The sequence below is a fragment of the Silene latifolia genome, chromosome 2 (genome assembly GCF_048544455.1).
Source record: "Silene latifolia isolate original U9 population chromosome 2, ASM4854445v1, whole genome shotgun sequence".
NCBI classification, from domain to species: domain Eukaryota; kingdom Viridiplantae; phylum Streptophyta; class Magnoliopsida; order Caryophyllales; family Caryophyllaceae; genus Silene; species Silene latifolia.
The window spans coordinates 98,186,986-98,192,985 of NC_133527.1; the positions used below are offsets into that span (position 1 = coordinate 98,186,986).

A 6,000-nucleotide genomic window follows, 5' to 3' on the forward strand; every position below is an offset into this window, starting at 1 on the left:
GGTATGTATCTAACAAGGTAGGGTGAACCCTTTTCGATTGTTTAAGTGACATTTGAAACCAACCCTCATATTTCCCTTGTTGAATGATAGTCTCGTACAATAACACTTGCTGACCCTAAATTGATCTTTCAAAACAAACATGTCTTAAAATCAATAGTATGCATGTTACACTCCAAATTAACTGTAAGACCAGTTAAATTTATGGTTTCTTAAAAAATAAGACGATGTAGATGTTATACACACTTCTTCCCAATTTTCGTGATTTTCCAGATTCATATCAGGTGCTTTACAGGACCTAAGAGGATTTCAACTATTAGCAAAGCAGCTGGCATGTTTGAAACTTAAAGAACACAACCTCTCTCACATGATGGTGCACCACCCTTTTTCCTCTATTCGTTGTGCAGTTGACTGCTGGTAACCGCTTTGATCTTTGGGGTTATATGTGAACTCAGTAGTATCAAGTCCATACTAACAGCATAAACATGTAAAAATCACAGGAAAAAGTGAGCAAGTAAACCAGAGTAAGCATGTTAAAAGTTTCACGTTGAAGCATGTTATCGACAAAAACTAATAGATGAATTTGGAGGGGTATGAAAGGAAATGGAGGGAATGCATTAATTACCAGTTATGACAATCGACAAGTCTCGGAAGTTTCTTCTGATGGAAGTATAACTCTTTATTCCATCAAGTTAATCATACCGTAAAGTCGTAAACAAAACACTAGTACATCAATACACACCAGTTCGGAACTTGACTACAACGAGAACTTAACACCCAACAAAGCTTCAGCTCCGTAATAGGATTGGCTGATGTGAATCATTGTCTTAAACGGTTAATGACAGTTATCAAAACTTGAGCAACTTCTTAAAATCTCACCTTTTTTACAACAGAAATACTACTACATTTAAATCGAATGCTTCTATTATCAGCTCTGACAATCAACAAATCTTAGTTCAAACATTGCACAAACTAAGCTCTCACAGGCTTCGGATGAAAGTGTAACTCAGTCAAACAATTACTACAATCAGAAACTATCAAATGTTTAATCAATTCTGAATGTTCCTGTTCTTTTGCAGGTATATTCTATTGACCTCGGCTTGTTTATGGCCTCATGTTAATGCTTCTTTAGGACCTGAACCGAATTAACCCTATCCAAAGTCGAAAAGGGTAACCCCAAGCAGACCCTTGCAAACATCAGACCCTATTTACACCAGCGACATCACCGGCGACCCTAGACGGCGCCGACGGTAATAGAGAACAAATGACGGTGGTGGAGTTGGAGACGTGGGGAAAAGTTGACATCGTCCCACGATCGCCACCCCTTAACCAACATCCTCCCACGACTACCACGAAACCACCACCCCAAATTGATTGAAAAAAACAACGAAACAGGGGAAATGGAGAAGAACAGAAGTGTATACCTTGTATAGAGAAAACGGAGACTGTGAGACGATAATGAAACCGATGACCTTGGTAGGTAGGAACACCAAACTGTTGGTAATGTAATGCTACAAGACGCACGAAAATAAGAAATTACTAGCATAATAACAGTAAAATTAGAGTTAGAATTTTGAGAAAACTTAAATTCGTGAATAAATTGGAAAAAACTTACATCAATTAACGAAGAACCGTGTAGACGCATGAAAGGCAACGAATGGGAAGTTGGTAACACCATTTTAGGGGGAATGAGGCATGAACGGAATTAGGGTTATATTTCTTCTAATTAAGACATATTTTTGGGGAAATTAAGAAAATGATGGAAGTAATTGATGAAAACAATGAAAATTAGTACGAATTATAAACTTACATGACGAAGAATCTCGAAAATTCGATCAAATTGGAGGAGTGATGTGATGAAATTGAGCGAAACACGATCAAACGTGGTTTTCTGCGAAATAGTCAGGTAGAGATTGCGCCACCGGCAAATAATCATCATCGCCGGAGGGCCACAGTCGGACAGCATTCGTACTCGGTGATGAGAAAGATTAGTGAAGATAGGATTAGTGAGAGTGAGTATCGTGGGATTGGGGTTTTGTTTGAGAGGATAAGGGAGTGTGATGTTGGTCGTGGATGAATTGATCTGAAGGGCTATTATTAAGTTCGTACGATTCGCACCCTAACTTAGTTCGCACGAGATCCATATTCTCTCTCTCTCTCTCTCTCTCTCTCTCTCTCTCTATCTCTCTGTAACACCCCCACATACCAAGGTACCTTACCAAGGACCACCCTAGTATGAGAGACTATTACCATCTCGGTTGGCCGAGGTTAGTATATCAAAGTTAACAATCCAAACACAATTATTATAGTATAAATGAGTAAAGTTTACCTGTTATCCAAAACCAAAACCAAAGTACAACTGTGAAAGTCTAACAACTAGAAATAAAAGCTAAGTCTCTTGACGGCGGAAGCTAGACTCGTGTGACGACTCCCCATGACTGTCCCATAGCTAAAGAACTGCATCACCTATCACAATCTGCTCACCATCCCCGAATGGATCACCACATATTTTATAAAACAACAGGGTTAGTTACTGAATAATCAAAGCAAGGCAAGTACGAAAGATAAACGCTGATCATCAGCCACCTCCAACTCCCAATCACAAGCCGGTAAGGGGCCGCAGCCACACCCACCAAGGTCCCGCTCATCAACGAGCAATAATCCCTGTCCCTTAATGTGCACATCCCCTCCCGTGGCGGGTTCCACGGAGGGCGAACTAGGGTGTGAAGCCACTCCCGCAAGTGACTCCACCACAATCATCTTAACACTAACACCAACACCAACACCAACACCATCACCAACACCAATACCATCACCAACACCAACAGATGATCACAACATCAATCATACAATGATTACCACATAAATCTTAATTAAATTAAACAGTAAAACTGAGTAGGGAAAACCCTACCTTAGCAACAACCGCAAGAGACACAAGCAAGGCAATCTAGAATGGCTCCTCTACGAATCCTTCACCTAACAACAATCACATAAACAACAATCACCATATGCAAAACCCGTTTTCCCCAATTCACAGTTCAAGCCAAACCCTAAAAGATTAATCAAAGGAATAATGAAATCAAAGACTTACCGACACCAACAATAGAATGAGAGATGAAGAAACTTGTTAACAATCACACACACACTAGGGAGATATTTGGAGAGGATTAGAGCGTCGTTGAAGTGTTTAGGTTTTGTAAAACGTAATTAGAAACTGATTAACGCGTTTTATATAACTCTAATCATCTCTAAATCAAACCGCGGAAATAACACCCGTCAGACCGGATACTCGGTCGAGTATAGAGGATACTCGTCCGAGTACTCTCTACTCGGTCGAGTATTCCACATACTCGGCCGAGTATTCCTGGGCAGTAAGCTGTCCAGGATACACGACACCCCTTACTCGGCGGAGTACCCGCTTAGGAAATCTGTAGTATTACAGTCTTCCCCCCTTAAAAAGAACTTCGTCCCCGAAGTTCACAATATACACACATAACAAGACCACAAACTCCCAACACAACCAACCAAACGACCCAAACACAACTAAACCATCACAAAACATCACTAGACCGACTCAGACTAACTCAAAAACAAACATGCGACCAGCTCCTACGCCCCTAAAAAGACAACGGTTACATCTCCGTAACCAAACATACCTGATAAAAAAGGGTGGATAAACGCTCTCTAATAGCCCTCTCGGGTTCCAATGTTGCCTCTTCCACATTATGATTAGACCAAATCACCTTGAGTAAGACGGTCTCACCAATCCTTGTCTTGCGTACTTTGCGGTCTAAGATCTCTTTAGGAACCTCGACATAAGATAAGGACTCATCAAGTTCGATGTTCTCAACCTCAAGCACATGTGACGGGTCTCTCACATACTTCCGGAGCTCTGAAACATGAAACACGTTGTGGACTTGATCCAAAGTTGGTGGTAAAGCTAACCTGTAAGCCACCTCACCTATACGATCCAAAATCTCCTATGGACCGATAAACTTCTGGCTTAACTTACCCTTATTTCTAAACCTTATCACTCCTCGCATTGGTGACACTTTCAAAAGGACTTTGTCACCCACTGCGAACTCGATGTCCCTGCGGTGCAAGTCGATATAACTCTTCTGACGATCCTGAGCTGCTTTCATCTTTTGCCGAATTAGCCAAACTTGTTCAACCATATCCTATACCATCTGTGGCCCTAAAACCACTGCCTCAGCGCTGTCATCCCAGCAAACTGGACTACGACACTTCATGTCATATAAAGCCTCGAAAGGTGCCATCCGATGCTAGTATGATAAGTATTGTTATACGAAAACTCGATCAAATCCAACCTGTCCACCCAACTTCACCGAACTCCATGGCACAAGCTCTCAACAAGTCTTCCAAGGTCTTGATAGTCCTCTCAGTCTGACCATATGTTGTAGGATGAAAAGTTGTACTCATCTTTAAGGTCGTACCCATAAATTCTTGCAACTCTTGCCTAAACTTTGATATAAACCTCGCATCTCGATCTGACACTATATCCTTAGGTATCCCATGTAAACGGACCACATGTTTCCTGTAACCCAAAGCTAGCTGCATCTTAGACCAGGTATCCTTCATCAGAATGATGTGAGCTGACTTTGTTAACCGATCGACGATCACCCAAATCATATTGTTACCTTGCTGTGTCCTTGGTTACCCTACGATGAAGTCTATAGAGATCGACTCCCACTTCCACTCAAGTACCTCAAGAGACTGAATCTTACCCTGTGGTCTCCGCTGCTCACCCTTGACCCTCTGGCCACCAAAACGTTTTCTTGAGGTCTTTATAGAGCCTGTCACCTCCTGGGTGAACCGAATAAGGAGTGAAATCAGCCTCTGTCGTGATTACCCTCCTCAATTTTGCATCATCAGGAACGCACCATCTCTCATCAAAATGAACACTGCCATATGTGTGGATACAAAACCTGGAAACTGTGCCACTCTCCACCCTAGACTTCCATTCTTGGATCTTAGGATCAAGCTCTTGTTTCCTCTTGATATCCTAATGCAAATCACGCTCGATCGTCATATCCCCGATGGTATCCCCTTTTTGAATCATGTGGATCCCCATCTTGGATATCTCATCCCTCATCTTTAGTAAGGACATAGCTATACACAGCGAATGAAACTCTTCCTACTCAAAGCATCTGCAACAACATTAGCCTTACCCTCTTGATAGATGATCTCCATGTCATAGTCCCCGATCAGCTCCATCCACCGTCTTTGTCGCATGTTAAGCTCTTTTTGAGTGTAGATATATTTCAGACTCATATGATCTGAAAACATGATGTGACCCATATTTGAGCACATTTAGTCCCCGAATTAACCTCGTTCCCATGCTTTATAGTGCATAATTGGGTCATTTACTATCTTTAGTTTCCCATTTTGCATATTCTTTGAGGTTTTGTCCCCTTTGGTAGGAAAGGAGTGCTAACCTTGCATTTACCTGGCGAAATGGAGCTAAATTCATCGCATCTAATGACCAAGCATCAAAGAGAAGACATTACTAGAAGGCCTAAGTAGATAATAAAGTGAATTGGGCAATGATGAAAGGATCCTTGCATCCTCAACACAATCCTTGTGGATTGTTAAGGACTAAAAAGAAGAGAAGTTGTCTGTCCCAGGATCCGAGCGGATTGCCACAAATCCGGGCGTCTCCCAACACCACAATCGGGCGTCTTGTGCCGGGGACGAGCGTCCCATAGCAGCTCAAGTAGAGCTTCTCCTCCATGATCCATTCGGATCACAAGTCAGAACCAACCGTTCAGCAACTCAAGACGTGCGGGTCGAGCATATTGACGCGGGACTAGCAAAACGGATATGCTCATTTCCTCCGAGAGGAGCATTTCCTCAACTTTTCTTAAGGGTCTTAATAGTCATTTAAGGCCTTAGTAACCCTAATTTATGTACCTAATCTTTAGTATAAATACCCCATTGTACTACATAGATTAGGAGGATCTATTAATCAATCTTTAATCCATC

The 6,000-nt window shown here is 41.9% G+C and overlaps 1 long non-coding RNA gene across 2 annotated transcripts; it reads right to left on the minus strand.

Annotated features, from left to right (window-relative positions):
* Positions 1-120: 120 nt before the first annotated feature.
* LOC141642863 (uncharacterized) lies at positions 121-2,066 on the minus strand. 2 transcript variants are annotated; one of them, XR_012543494.1, is made up of 4 exons: positions 1,808-2,066; positions 1,613-1,719; positions 1,422-1,508; positions 121-468 (listed from the first exon to the last, which is right to left on the minus strand). It is a non-coding gene; the product is annotated as an uncharacterized LOC141642863 (long non-coding RNA). The 2 variants fall into 2 exon arrangements; XR_012543493.1 differs by lacking the exon at positions 1,808-2,066 and having other exon boundaries at positions 1,613-1,798.
* Positions 2,067-6,000: the final 3,934 nt, after the last annotated feature.